This window comes from Hibiscus syriacus, unplaced genomic scaffold (assembly GCF_006381635.1).
Source record: "Hibiscus syriacus cultivar Baekdansim isolate YM2019G1 unplaced genomic scaffold, ASM638163v2 tig00111210_pilon, whole genome shotgun sequence".
Classification (NCBI taxonomy): Eukaryota; Viridiplantae; Streptophyta; class Magnoliopsida; order Malvales; family Malvaceae; genus Hibiscus; species Hibiscus syriacus.
In genome coordinates this window covers 2,737,446-2,754,136 of record NW_024063021.1, presented here as the reverse complement: position 1 = coordinate 2,754,136, position 16,691 = coordinate 2,737,446, and the positions used below count along the sequence as shown (strand labels likewise).

Below are 16,691 nucleotides of genomic sequence, written 5' to 3'. Positions count from 1 at the left end.
TAAGTCGTCCTTTCAATCCAAGGGTATGAGTAGGCTAGAGGGATGTGTGAACTTTGAGATGTAGCCCCTCAACCGCACCATGATGTCTACCGTAGCTTGTGTGTTGCATAGTATTATAGGTAGGATAGAGGGGTGTGTGACCTTCGAGATGTAGCCTGATGTGATACGGACTAGCCTACTTCTTTTATTCTTTGCGTCCTCACCATGGTGGCATGAGGGAGTTTTCTCTATCCCTTTTATTTGTCTATTCCTCACCATACAATTCACAACACCATATCATATTACATATATATTAATATATGCTTTAAACTTTCTGCTATATGTTATAATATATGCTTTATATTTCATAAAAATATATAACTTATCTTATAGCATATAATACACTTATATTAATTATTAAATAAAGCATACTTAATATATATGTTATATGCACCACATCTTTATATTATATTATTAAGTACTTAGATTATATTTTAATATAAGTTTTTTTAATGTTTCTTTTAGGTGCCAACGTCTACAACAACTTAGGAGCTGAATTTGATCTTAACAAAGAACAAGGAGCTAGGAAAACTTACATAGGATTATTCAGGATAACATGAATATCAAATGGTGAAAGTTGACCGTTGCTAAGTGAGCTCATAACTGGATTGAGCTGAAGATTTGATCTAGTATGAGACTTTAATTCAGCTAGGGTGCTGTACCAACATCTTCTATGACCAAGGACATCATATTTGTGAAAAGTTACTTTTTCTCAAATTGTACCTTTTTGCGAAGAGGTGCCTTTTCGGGTCATACCTTTTCATGAGGAGCTTCCATATGAACCAACACATTAAGGAGCATCAATGGTCATCTCATCATCAGTTCACTCCCCTTGCAACCTACCTATTCATGAAGAGGTTCCATCCAAACATCATGACCATTCATAAAGGAGCTTCCATGGAAGGATTCCATTAAAGAGAGGTTTGCATTGGTGAAGTCAATTTGGTCAAAAGATACTTAAATTGCGAAGACAAATGAGGAAGGCAAGGTGCCTATTTGGCCAAGTCACACACGCATTGCATAAGGAAGAGTTGGTGCCAAAGTGAAAGAGCACATTCGGCCAAACAAGATGCATCCACCCTTAGTCGAATCATCATGCCTCCTTGGAAGAGTTAGCCGAACCATGTCCATGCCAAAGGACTTGTACATTCATTCCATTAATTATGTATCTTCAAATGAATCATGTACCTTGCTGAAACAACATCTAATTATTAGGCCAAACCCTTTCCTAGCCTATAAATAGGCTTTGTCATTTCATTTGTAATAATCTCATTGTCTAATCAAATCTATTGTGAGTTAAATCTCTCTTTCAAGTTCTTTAAGAACTATATCGATTAAGCAATTATATTTTTATACTTGTGGCATCATTCTATTCACCTTGATTCTTATAATTCATATATTCAATATCTAGTGGGTTTAAGACACTTCTACTATCCCTTAAGAAATTTTATAAAGAACAGGGCTTTGCTACTTAGCATTGTTTCTTCTTCGGCAAGTTTGAGATACTTTGCATCACCATAGTCGTCCATCATCATCAACTTCATCATACATCTTCATCAACACTATTGAAGACCATCCTCAACATCATATTTCTTCCGCTACCAACTCTTTCATTACTTCATTTCTATTTCATTTACTTAAGTTTTATTTTATTTCAATTTCTAATATTTCCTTTAACTTTCCTTTGTTGCAACCATACTTAAGATTCAAGGGCATCATTTGCTGTCTCTCCTAGATCGGGAACACAATAAGGCTATCTATTCCATTTTTCCTTAAGTGTATAGATTAGCCTTACATCATAGCCCCTCAATCGCACCATGATGCCTACCTCAGCTATGTGTATATGTATGTATGATGCTTAGCAGAGTTAATCTCGCATTTAGATAATGCATAGTAGTCATAGTTATTATGGTTAGAGACTCTGTAGGGGTGTTCTCATGGAGAAGCCCTTGGCAGGATATTAAAAGAACATGCAACTCTTATGCCAGTATTAGAACAATTAATCCTTAAATAGGTAGCATTTGATCTAGGTATGCATGCACCTACCACTTAGTACCTTATCTTTAGCATGCATATGTTTATGATACTTTTAATGCTGCTCTAGATCTGCGATTGTATTAATGGGCCTTGTAAGCACAACCTTCAGTTATTTCCCTTGGCATATTAGTCTATCGAGCAGTTCGTGGAGTACTGTCACAGCAGGACTTCCAGCATCTCCTTCACAATTATGTATGTTTTTTTAATTATGATACCATTGAGTACGTTTTAAAAGAAAATGAGCAATTTTTGAAATTAAGGGTTACATCGGTAGCCTAATGTGATACTTTAGTCCCAAATCGGATTTAGGTTGTTACAATTGGTTTTATTTAGAATTTTGAGTGGTATTTGTTGATGAGTAATATGTTTTTTAGAAATTTGAAATTATAGTTTTATATTTTATTCTATCAGACCTCTAAAATAGTATATAATATGCTTAAATTGGTAGTGATGAATAATAAATTGATGAACAAAGAAATCTACATGCATGTATCATTGAGAAAAATTTAATATCTTAAAACACTTTCATCTCACAAGACTAACAGTCTAAAAGTAAGCTACATGCAAGGTCAATTGTTCACTGCCTTTAAAATAATATTATCTCATGTATTTTCATTTTAATTAAGCTACATGCAAGGTTGATTGTTCGCTGCCTTTAAAATCATATTATCTCATGTATTTTCATTTTAATTCTCATCTTTGTTTGGCAGGTGGTGACATTAGTTTTAGTATTGGACTTCGATCGTCGATATTCTTTTTTCTTTACTTTATTATATTGAAAATTTTCTTTTCCTTTTTCTTTGTTTTTAATGTTAGACGGTCTAGATTTGAGAAGAATAAGAACCAGTAAAATAATATGCAAAATAAAGTAATTGAATGAAAAAATGAGATAAGAAATCATTTATTCATCAGTAGTCATGGAATCAAATGAACAAAGTTATTGAGGACTGTTTACACATTTTCCTTAAGATAGATTCAGCCGCTCCTACGGTGTTGGAGAAACATTGATCGACTGTCTCCCAATATACAACAACAATACGAGTAACGTAGTAGCACAATTACAGTTCTAAACGAATTGTAACAAGCTTTTTTCTATCACCAAAAAAATGTTTAAGAGTAGAGAAATTTTTGTTTGAATGTGTCTCTAACCTTCTAAGTTTACGCGATTTAAATAGGGGATTATTAGAAAGTTCTTATGAAAAATTAGAAAATATCCACCACTAATGCATGATATTCTACTTTTATATTAATGTGTATTCTCATAATTTTCTATAATGCATAATATTCTCTTCTTGTGAATTAATGTTAAAATTACCTAAAATAATGTTTGAATTAATTTTTCCCTTTTTAATTCCAAACAAAATTTTTTATAATATATGGTATTATTAGAGGAAAATATATATTCAGATTTTGATGTGATCCTGCCTATGGCCAAACTTCTTCAACACATGCTCACATCATGAATGTTTATCAATGATCATTCAAAGGGAGTTTTACCTTATTTCATTAGTTATTTACTTGTATATGCATTACACGTGCTTTGGCATTTAGACTGTAACACCCCTTTCTCGTATCCAACCTCGAACACGAGTCAGAGATGTGACAAAACATTAGTAGACAATCTCTATTGAAAGCTGGTAAATTTTTATTTATTTCAAAAGTTTACAATTCTTAACTTTTATTGTAAAATATTTTTTCATATAAAATCAAAATATAATAATATTTTGACCTCTCTTTGAAATCCAGTTTCAAGCATCAACTAGACAGTTCTATTCTGTTTCATATCATAAATAAAACTATCTAAAAATCATCTGATTTAAAATCCAATTACTTAATATTTAATACTATCCATACTTATAATTTGCAGACATTTCTTACTCGTATACATGCCAGCTAGAAACATTAGAACACGATAGGATGTCATCAGTGTTACCTGAAAATATTGCTCGATGATTGATGCCAAACTCAGCTCCTCACTCCCCTCTCATTCTTTTACCTACGCGTGAAAATCATCATAAACTAAGTATACACTTAGTGAGTCAATCATAGAAATATTCAAAGCAATGCAACACATAAATGAAATGAGTAACAATATTCAATGCATTATGATCACTTTACTTACATTCCAACCATGTTACCATATATCAACATGATATAAACCGAATATAAAATTTCTTACCAATATACTTGTCATTTATTCCATAAGCTCATAATCTTATTGACTTGTTTATCATTTGTTAACCAATAAACCATAGCCCAAAATATAAACCTATGAGGATCCCAGTATTTGAGTCAAATATATGCACCGTAGTGGTAAACCTGCACTAAGCTTATGCTCTAGTGCTGATTCGGATATGACACATATGGTCGTGCCCACTACCTACACTAGGTTTACACTCTAGTGTTGATTTGGGTGTGACACATAAGGTTGTGCCCACCACGTGCACTAAGTGTCCTTGTACACTAGAGTACTGAAACCTGCAGCTACTAGACTCTATGGCATGCCATCAATATCACCAACCCTCAATGACATACTTGGGCATATATTCTATATTTATTTGATCCATCCATGGCAAAGTATATTAACATAATTGAACATTGGGCAGTTCATACCCAAAATATCATTCATAATAAATATCATATATATTCATGATAAACATCATATGTTACAATCAGTGATCAATGCATTTTATATTTAACCTTTGACATGTTTAGAATATTTCAAATATATAATAAATGGCATAAATATCATGCCAATATAAATAAGGTAGACTTATCATAAGTCCTACCCAATGATGTTGAAAAAATCTATGTATAATGTTATGCACACCTTGCCCTCACTTTGAAATTATAAACAAGTCAAAATATAAGCCTCACTAAGCTTTAACTTAATCCTTTTGACGTGATACCGGCTATGCGCCTTATATCATTTTCTGCAATCTCCTTGAGACCATTTGATCGAGGCAAGTTGTTTACATTCGAGAAGCTTCTAGAAGTTTATTCGAGCAGCTTCTAGAAGTTTATTCGAGCTTAATATGGGAATTTCAAACCAAGTTTAGATTTTCAGAATCCTTTTTCAACCCAAAAGAAGAACCTCCACCATCATACTCAAGGCTAAGACGTGAAGAAGGAACAACCAAGTTTAAGGGATGATTTTATCTTTTACTTGTTCATGAATTTGCATGAGTGTTAGTAAATTTGCATGACATTAAGTTGCATAAATAAATAAGCATGCTACATCAGTTAAGCATGAGTTCATCAACGCATGTAGGTTTTCATGAAGCTACTTCATTTAAGTATCCTCTTTCATTCAATAAAGCTAGTTCACTAATTAAAATAGTTCATTCATTTAAACTGGTTCATTATTTAAACTAGCTCTTTATATGTTTTCATAACATGTTTTTATTTTATTTTATTCAAGCTTAAACATTTCTTACTTTTGTGTCTAGGTGCAAGAGGGAAGCTGAACAGTCTCACCAGATGTAAAAATATAAGTCAGAATGTCTTCCAATTCTGGATTCGATACAAACATGTTTGGGTCCAAAATTCCATTGGACATTATTCCTCTATCTCTTAGCTTTCCATTGCCTTTTGAATCACCTCAATCCGATAGCGGGAGCTTGAGATATGATCAATTTACTGAAGAGAGTGCAAGCTGGAATTTTCATTACGGGAATTTTATACAAGGATGATTTGGATGAGTTTGAGCCAAGGAAGAGTCCTTTCATCTTCTACCAAGAGACAAGCAATTGAAGGCTATCTTAATGCTTCTATTCAAAGAAATTCAAGGATTAATTCTTTTCATCTTTTCAAGGCTGTTCATATTCTTGGAGAGACAATGCATTCAATCCTTCATAATTCAACTATTCAAGTCTTACTTATCATTCTTTGAAGGCTATTCACGTGCTACCATGGAACAAGTAATGAAGGCTGATTTTATTTCATTTAATCACCAAATTAAGTGATAAAATTAGCAAGGAATTTTAAGAGACAAGCTGATTTGGACATGTAGGATGTCCACATTTATCCTATGACTTCATTTATCCTCTTTTCTTTCATTTTCAATAAAAGCAAGGCAGCCCAAGAGTCACCCCTCCTTTTTGGACGATTTTAAGGATGGAATTATCTCAAATTAAAGATTAATTCATCCATTTTCAATCTACATGGCCAGCCATCAAAGGATAAGAAGAATGACAAGTCATTTAATTGAATTAAATTGCATTTAGGTGATTGTTTTATTTTAATTGTAAAAACTCTTCATATGGTGCCTATCAACACTATAAATAGGCACCTCCATGGCATTTGTACTTAGAAATTTTTGCATAATAAACTCTTTGAAAGGTTGCTTTCATTTTAGTTCTTGGATTAGAACTTTCTCAGTTTCTTGTCAGTCTTGAAACCTTCCTCCATTTCATTTTATTATAATGTTGGTTCCTAGCTCATCTATAGCTTGTGGGTCACATTTCATCCTCTTCCACATCGATCCCATCATATTATATTGTTGGTTCTTAGCTATATATAGCCAACGGGTCACAATCGATCCTTTAAATTTCTATCATCCTCCTAATCGACTACAACCATCCTCCACCATTTTCGTTACATCCATTCAACTGTTATCACCACCACACTTCTTTCATTTGAAAACCACTTCAAATCCATCCACATCCTTTTCAATTTCATTCTTTATTTGTTTATCTCATATTCACAATATTAATTTTGCACTTTCAGAATCATTTCAAGAACTGCGGAGTTTCTTACTAGAATCACAATCGGGCAACAACGTATATGACTCGAAACCCGTAATCGAGTTCATATCACCTAAACTTTCGATTTGGTTAAATTCCAAAAATTATCAATATTTCATATCCTAGTAGTCTGCACTACCTTCAAGGAAATATTATTCTATATTAATATACACACTTAAAAATTATCCCGTTTATACCAATGGAAACTAGACTCAAATACAAATCCAACCATATAAGTAAATCCTTCTAGTTCAATTTGTACTATTTATAATAAATTTTCAAAGTTGACTTACATAAGCTTTTTTGAGCAGAATATGCTGCCCTATTTTCTGACCTATCCTTGATTAAAAATTCATATATTTTTGTGTACACCTCAAAATCAACAAACGTTTCTTTTAAAAAATATACTGATAAAAAATTCCAAAGTTATAAATATCATCCTCTAATAATTTAAGTAGAATTTATGATGCTTTTCTAAACTTACTGTTCAGAACACAAATCTAGGCATATTTCACCATTTTGCATTTTCAACTTATTCACTAATTCTATTAGCTCACCAAATGCACATGTATGCATAAATCACAAATCACATAGCAATTAGGATTCACTTCTTACCATTGCAAATCTATCACTAGCTCATCGCAAGCTAATGCTCGTTTGATAACATAAGTACAAATTAAATTTGCACTCACCTGGTGTCGTTAGCTTGTACACATTAAATTTCCTTAGAGATTCACATTTCATCCTTAAGCTTCTCCTTAGCTTTAATAATATTTGATCTTGATTTCAATCACACAGTCTAAATGAGCATGATTACAAAACATATACAAATTCAAATCATATGTTAGAATCTTATTAACATGTGTACACATTAGAAAATAAATTCCTAAAAAACTTTCGATGCTCATTCGATAATAATTCTATGTCACAATGTAAATGTTAACCTTAACACTTCTAATTGCACAATCAAATTTCTTTTTATCCAAATTTCACATAATATTTCCATATTTGTGATTTGAACCTCAAGTTTTACCAACTTCCCACAATAACCCAATTTCACATCCTAACTTCAATTTCAACACTCAAACATTAATTTCCATCATAGTACATCAACTATTTCACATTTACACATTAACCCACAACTTTTCCATAATTTCCAAATAGGCCCCCTAATGTTTATAAAATTATAAAAAGGTCCCTATAACTTTCTGAGACATGAAGAATCCTTCCTACTTCATTTCCAATCCTTACATAAATTTTCCATAATTTTCCTCACTTCTTAAAGCTTAGGTCGAATATCAAGAGTGTAGGGTTTCATGATTTCACTTTATTCAATTCAAGCATGAAATCAACCTCTATTCAACATTTCAAAGCCTCTATAATTAAACCTCTAACTTAATTTCATCAAATGACATATTTCCCCTAAATTTAGGGTTAGGACGAAACTTACATACACATGTACAGGTATTTTAATCATCAATCAAGCTTGGAAATGAATTTACAACCTCAATAACCTCAAAATCCATCATCAATTCTTAAAACCCTACTATGAACATAAATCCTAGAATTTGGGATCATTGAACTCAAGCAAAATTAGCATGCAATAATGGTACCAAATGATAGCGTTTTTCAAATAGAATAATTTTCTATTTCATGTCTCGATCCAAAATCCAAAAGAAATTGCTTAAAATGAAAAATAAAATTTTTCTTACCTAGTTCATGGGAGCACGAAATGAAAGCTTGAAGATGAGCTTGTCTCATGAAATTTCTAAGTAATTTCATGTTAATTTGTCATTTATTAAGCTCAAATGAATCTAAAATTCATTTAATATTAAATGACAATTTCACCATTACTGAATCCTCATATTTACATCCATACTAAGCCACATAACCCTTATCATATTTCCAAATTCAAAGATGGACACAATATTATACCCTTTACCATTTTATCCATGCAACTTTCCAAAAATTTTAGTCTTGCCACCTTAATCCAACGATCCCAATTGAACATGAAAAATAATTCTCAATTCCAATGATCCATATTATTTTCCACTAATTTAAAATGTGGAAATAATATTTGTAAGCTTAATTTAATATCCTTCAATTTCTCAAAATTTCTATTTAATCCGATTTACCGAATTTTATCGGACTTTAACATAAATTCCTGATCAAAAATTTGATTCCCACCAAAACGTTCTTTTTGGGGGTGAACTATTCAGTTATGGGGTCAAAACACCTAATTTTTTAAAATTATATTTTTGGTCCCTAACCTTTTAAAAATTATCCTTTTGGTTCTTAAACTTTTCTAAACTTTAAACTTTTGCTTATAAACTTTCAAATTTTTTATTTTGGTCACTAACCAAAATTTTGTGATGTTATAATTATTTCCCCTTAAGAGAATTCGTCCTTAAATTTTTAATTGGTACTTGATGTAAAAAGATAAGGATACTGCTTTTTTTTTCAACTTTTGATTTCTCTAACAAACTTTTATAAGTACTAATTCCTTCATAAGTCAAATCTGATTGAATCTTAATATCCTCCATTGTGATAACATGAGAAGGACCTGATCGATATTTTAAGAATCATTGATCACCACATTAATAGAATATCTCTTTTCTTTTTAAATCCGAATAAAAATTTTATTGATCGACATCTATCTTGAGATTATCTTAAATAATATTTACCTATTATAAAGTCCATTGTAACTCATTCCTATTCCCACTAAGTAATGGAAATTGGTTACAATAATCCAGAAAGGCACTTGATGCTCTATTTTAACCAATTTGGTAATAGCTTCTTTCATATCTGCCACTTATATCGACTCTTTCCTCGATAATATAATCATCCATCAGACTTAACTTCCAGGCCTTTGGTTTTAACTTTTTCTACTCGTTTTATCTTTGGCAAGCACACCAATTTTCATATTTCCTTTGAAGATCCCTTACTCGATCTAACCACATAGGCTTAACTTTAATTATGCAATCAAAGAACCATATTTCTTTAAAAACAATCATGTATCCAAAACTCCCACAACAGAAATGTCTTTCGACTTTATCGTGTCAACCACCACATAGCATTTCTTGATGGTAGTCAATAAGCACATCATCATTCTTTAACGAATTCAATCCATTTCCTCTATTTTCACTCATTCGAGTTAACCCATACTTTTGATTTTTGAGATCCGTATAGATATAGTGTCACTCACTATATAGGTTGTGGCGTTATATCAATGAAGTAAACACAACTATTTCTAACTCGAGATTAAGAGTCGGATAATTTCTTTCATGATTCTTTAGTTTCTTTGAAGCATAAGCCTTAACTTTTCCTCTTGCATGAGAACACATCCTAAAACATTATGAGATGCATCACTATAAATCACATACTCTGCCATATTATGATTACATTGACATTGGAGCTTAAGTCAATATTCTTTTTAACATCTCAAAGTTTTATTGGCACTTATCAGTCCAAAAGACTAATGTTCCTTTTCTCAATAGCTTGGTCAGAGGGAAGCCAATAACCGAAAATTTCTTTATGAGCCTTCGATAATAACCATCAAATTCCCAAGAAACTTCGAATTTCGAAAACACTCTTTGGACTTTATCATTCGACTATGACTTGTATTTTCTTGAAGTGTATTCTTATCCCCTCAACTGAGATTACATGGCTAAGGAATACAACCTTAGACAACCAACATTTACACTTTTTCAACTTAGCATACCACTTTTCTTCCAAAGAGTTGGAAGAGCTACACAAAGATATGCATCGTGTTCTTCTTTGGTCTTACAATAGATACAATATCACCAATTAACACTACCACTAATTAATCCAAGTATAACTGAAATACTTCGTTTATTAAATCCATAAATGTCACAGGAACATTCGTTAAACCAAACGACATTACCGGAACTCGTAGTGTCCGTATTGAATTCTGAAAACAATCCTAGGAAGATATTCTTCCTTATCTTTTATCTAATAATATTTAGATTGAAGACAAGTCTTGGGAAACTCTAATACACCTTTTTAACTAATGAATATATCATAAATCCTTGGAAGAGGACACTTGTTATTCTCTATTACCATATTTAACTAACAAAAATCCATGCATAATTACATAGACGCATCTTTTTTTTCACAATAACACTAGTGCGTCCCAGATGACACGCTTAGTCTTGTAAATAATGGATCTTAACAATTCTAATAACTACGCCTTTTAAGCCTCTGGGCTCAATCGAAGCTAATCAATACGAGGTAATAGAAATAAACGCAATACCTTGTAGCACTATTTTTCTTTTCAACATCTCTATCCTGGAAATAATCTAGGTAACTTTTGGAAATATACATTTGGATACTCTCAAATAGTTGAAATATCTTCCAACTTAACTATGAAAGTTTGAGTATCCGCTGCATTGACTAAGAAGGCTTGATAAGCTTATAGTAATAACTTCGTGACAGTTACTGCTAAAATCAAATTAGAACACAAATTTACTTTATTTCCTTACCACTAATATCTCAAAACCTTTCGAATTCTTTAAGATCAATCGTTTTAAGCTATAATTCATTGTGACATGGTAGGGGTAATCAATCCATTCTAAAAATTATCTTCTAAAGGTAATTCTGTCAAGTCCATTAAAACTCAACACTTTGAATCCTTACCAGACAGTTACTGTCTACAAATACGACTCACCCTCGCATAATGGCCTAAAGGGTTAGTCGCACACATGTTACTTAGGATCAATTCTATCAGAATGTTCTATTCTTTAATTAATATTGTACTTATGCATGAACGAGGGTTTCCTTAAACTCTTATTGACACTTCCTACTGTGTCGATGCATCATCTTATTAGACTAAACATGAGAATTATAGCTAGTACTTTACTATCACTATTAGCTTATTTTTGAACCTCTTGCTCGGTCACGTTCTTAAAACCCTCGATTACACACATCTTATACATACACTAGATTTATTCACCTTCATAAGTAAGGAGTATCATCAATCGAACCTTACAAACACCAAATTAGTAACAATGACATCCTAGTGACATGTACATACTTTTTAACTAAAAAAAGTTTGGTTTAGTCCCAGAATCGGCTAAACTAGTAGCTCTGATACCAATAAATGTAACACCCTTTTCCCGTATCCAACCTTGAACACGATTCAGATGTCACAAAACATTATGAGATAATCTACATTTGAAAACTAGTAAAATTTTGTTTCTTTCAAAAGTTTACAATTCTTAACTTTTATTGTAAAATAATTTTTCATATAAAATCAAAATATAGTAATATTTTGACCTCTATTTAAAATCCGTTTTCAGGCATCAACTGGACAATTCTATTCTTTTTCATATCATAAAAAAATTTAAAAACTATATGACTTAAAGTCCAATTACTTAATATTGAATACTACCCATACATATAATTTGCAGACATTTCTTACTCGTATACATGTCAGCTAGAAATTTTAGAACGTGATAGGATGTCATCACTGTTACCTAAAAATATTCGTCGGTGATTGATGCCAAACTCAGCTCCTCACTCCTCTCACATTCTTTTACCTACGCATGAAAATCATCACACGCTAAGTATATACTTAATGAGGTAATCATAGAAATATTCAAAGCAATGCAACACATAAATGAAATGAGTAACAATATTCAAATGCATTATGATCACTTTACCTGCATTCCAACCATGTTACCATATATCAACAAGATATAAACCAGATATAAAATTTCTTACCAATATAGTTGCCATTTATTCCATAAGCTCGTAAGCTTATTCACATGTTTATCATTTATTAACCAATAAACCATAGCCCTAAATATAAACCTATGAGGACGCCTATATTCGAGTCAAATATTTTCACTGTAGTGCTAAACTTGCACTTGCGCTCTAGTGCTAATATGGATATGACACATAAGGTAATGCTCACCACCTACACTAGGTTTACACTCTAGTGTTGATTTGGATATGAGACATAAGGTTGTGCCCACCACCTGCACTAAGTGTCCTTGCACACTATAGTACTGAAACCTACAACTACTGAACTCTATGGTATGCCATCAATATTACAAACCCTCAATGACATGCTTGGGCATATATCCTATATTTATTTGATCCATCCATGACAAAGTATATTAACATAATTTAACATTGGGCAGTTCATACCCAAAATATCATTCATGATAAATATCATATATATATTCGTGGTAAAAATCATATTTAACAACCAGTGATCAATGCATTTTATATTCAACCTTTGACATATTTAGAATATGCCAAATATAAGATAAATGACATAAATATCATGTCAATATAAATAAGGTAGACTTATCGCAAGTCCTACCCGATGATGTAGCAAACATTCGTGTTTAATGATATTCATGCCTTGCCCTCACTTTGATACTACAAACAAGTCAAAATATAAGGATCACTAAGCTTCAACTTAATCCTTTACTTTCGATTTGGTTAAATTCCAAAAATTTCATATCTTGGTAGTCTGCACTACCTTCAAGGAAATATTATTATGTATTAATATACACTTAAAAATGATTTCCTTTATACCAATGGAAACTAGGCTTAAATAAAAATCCAACCATATAAATAAATACTTCCAGTTCAATTTGTATAATTTATGATGAATTTTCAAAGTTGACTTATAGAAGTTGTTTTTGAGTACAATCTGCTACCTTTTTTTCTGACTTATCCTTGATTAAAAATTCATATCTTTTGTATACAACTCGAAATCAATATCCATTTCTTTTAAACAAAACTAGACTGATATACAAACCCAATGGTATAAATATCAACCTCTAATATTTTTTAGAATTTATGGTGATTTTGTAAACTTACTGTTTAGAATACAAATCTAGGCAGATTTCACCAATTTGCATTTTTAGTTTATTCACTAATTCTATTAACTCACCAAATGCACATGTATGCATAAACCACAAATCACATAGCAATTAGGGGTCACTTATTACCATAGTAACTCCGTCACTAGCTCATCGCAAGCCAATGTTCCTTTGATAATATAAGTACAAATTAAATTTGCACTCACCTGTTGTCCTTAGCTTGTAAACCATCTGTAGACACCCATTTTTGACCGAGCTTTACAAAATATTATAAATATTAAATATATTATTATTATAATAATTATTATTATTAATTTTTTATTTTACAATTGCAGGCCAAAGCCTAATATAACCTCACCCAAATTACAACAAGCCCAAGACCCGGTTCAAGCCCAAGACCCGGATTAGACCCAGCAACTTGATCTGGTTTAAGTCAACGCCAAGCCAATGCCTCCCACGTGTTGCTATCACTCACCGAGAAGATCCATACTCGCGCCAATCATGCCATCCATTGAAGCTGATACAACAACAAAACATAAGCAAAATAAACAAACAAATCAGCCACAAAGTCAAAGACAAATTCCCAACCTAATTTCACCTAAACCTATCAAAGTCACACCAAATGCAAGGAAATTAAAGAAAAGGACAAGAGGCTTTCGGTGGAATGAAAGAAATAAAAGGGAGGACTCGGTGACCATTCGAAAGGAGAAGGGAGAAAATGCATCATCAAGGAGAGAACACAGAAAACATGCATCAAAGGGGGGTAAGGCTCGATTTTTCAGTGAAGGAAAATACAAAGAAGGGGATCTCGGTCATAAAAAAATAGCAAAAATGAGGAACTGATTATTAGAGTGGAGGAGCAAGCAAAGAAAAAAAAGGGGGGAACAGAGTTCATCAACAACAGGAGAGGGAAATATATTGTAAAAGGGTTTTTTCGAATTTTCTCCATCTTTGTTTTGGAAAGCGGTACGTAAGGGAGTTTATTTCCTGATTTTTCTCTGTAACAAAAGCAAAGCAAATAATAACAAAGATCAGAATATTAAACAATTTTCTTGAGGTATTTTTTAAGTTCATTTTCGATTTTCAATAGGAGGTGTGTGCTTTTGTTTCGAAACAAATATGAGTAAAGAAAGAAAAGTTTAGTTTGGTTACCTTAACCGGTCGAGTGTTAGCGAGCAGTGGGTTCCTGAGGACATGGACGGTTTTTGAATGCTTAGGAAAGAGCTTTAAAAAAACAGAGATAAATAAAGGTTGGGTTCTTACCTTACTGTTGTAGGCTCCCATGACTGCAGTGATGGTCTTCAAGGCCGAGAGGCTAAGTGGTCAGGCCGAACAATTGGTTTCGGGTAGCCTTTGAGAGGAATTGATCGAGAGAAATAGAGGGAGAAGTGGAGGCTCGGTTCTTAGGGATCGTCATGTAGTGTATTTCAGTTAGAGTTTAGCACCGGTTCAAGCTTGTTGTGTTCAGTCTGGTGGCTTTGGTTCAGACCATGGCAATCGTTTATGTTGAAGAAGAGAAAGGGGAAGAAGGAGAGTAGAGGGAGAAGGAAACGGTTGTAGAGAAGAAATGTTAACAATAATATGTTTTTAGGGTTTTATTTTTTTTAACTTGTTTAAGGATTCTTCCGTTTTTGTGCTAACATAAGACAAAGGGGTAGAGTTTTTTTAATTACTTTGCTTATTATATAAGGGTCCCAACCGTTTTTACTTTCAATACAATTTGGTCTTTGATTTGAGATGTGGTTGGTAATGTCTTTATTTTATTTTATTATGCTCTAGCTCATTATGTTTTTAAGCATACATTTATGTTCTTGTTAATGCTCATAGGGTTGTAATTACATTAAAATATATTTAGTATGTTGCGTGTATATGTTGTATTATATTTAATATTAGATTTTATATCTTATATGTGGTATGATGTTGGTTGTCTAATTATTATAAAGCTCTTTTATATATATATATAAGTTATTTCATGTCATGGTCGTTTCATTTTACTTGTTCTGTAATGATTGCTAATTAGGTATCTAATGTTATTTGTGAATGTTAATCGTATGTGAAATTGCTTACATCATGTTTCGATATGTATTTATTTATAATCTACATGTATATATATAATCCTTAAATGTTGATGCATATAGGTTTAGGATTGAATTTGAATTACTTTGCATGTTAACCTCATGAGCACAACTCGATACTACTACATAATTGAATTAAGAGTAATATCCTTTTAATTTAAAGTTGTTTTAAGTGGGTGGTCTTAACTGATTAGATATCCGCTTTTGACAATTTTAAACTAGAAGTCTATCCCATTAGTGACACCTAAAAATTGATTCAATGCTTTAAAATTTGGGAATGAAAGAAAAGAAAATATTCGGTTATTTAAATCTTTCGAGAAAAGGTAGTTAGAACTTATCTAAGATTTTGTCTCAATATTTTTAAATAATCGAATATTCTTTATCTTTCTAAAGGTTTTGTAATTTTAATTTAATCTATTTTGGTGCTTTTGAATATTGTAAAATTCATATGTTGTTTTGTTGGGGATCATAAATCAAATTAAAATCGAATTTGTAAATTTCATTGCAAAGACATTAATTAATCGACTATGTACCGATTAGGGTGCTGTGGGGGTGCTAATCATTCCCTACGTATAATCGACTCCCGAACTCATTCTGGCAAAGAAGACCTAAATTTGTCATTTTAATTAAAATTATTTTTTATTTAAAATGGAAAAACATTTTTTGGGTGTCCAGTCACACCCTAATCAAAGATTGGTGGCGACTCTTCGAACAGTGTATTTTTTTGTTATCGTAAAGGAATTTCCAAAATTTTGAAATGAGAGGGTTTTTAAAATCGCATTGGTTTTAATTAAAAATATCGCAAAGAGAAATTAAAAATGACGTGGTTTTCAAAATCTCGCACCTAAGAAAGAGACCGTTTCGACAGCTTGGTGACTCCGCTGGGGACTTTTTTAGAGAGTTAGGCCTCTAGTTGATTAATTAATTGTCTTTGCAAT

The 16,691-nt window shown here is 32.0% G+C and overlaps 1 long non-coding RNA gene across 1 annotated transcript; it reads right to left on the bottom strand.

Annotated features, from left to right (window-relative positions):
- Positions 1–14,039: 14,039 nt before the first annotated feature.
- On the bottom strand, positions 14,040–15,308 carry LOC120156002. The gene is made up of 3 exons (XR_005519023.1): positions 14,942–15,308; positions 14,831–14,864; positions 14,040–14,195 (listed from the first exon to the last, which is right to left on the bottom strand). It is a non-coding gene; the product is annotated as an uncharacterized LOC120156002 (long non-coding RNA).
- Positions 15,309–16,691: the final 1,383 nt, after the last annotated feature.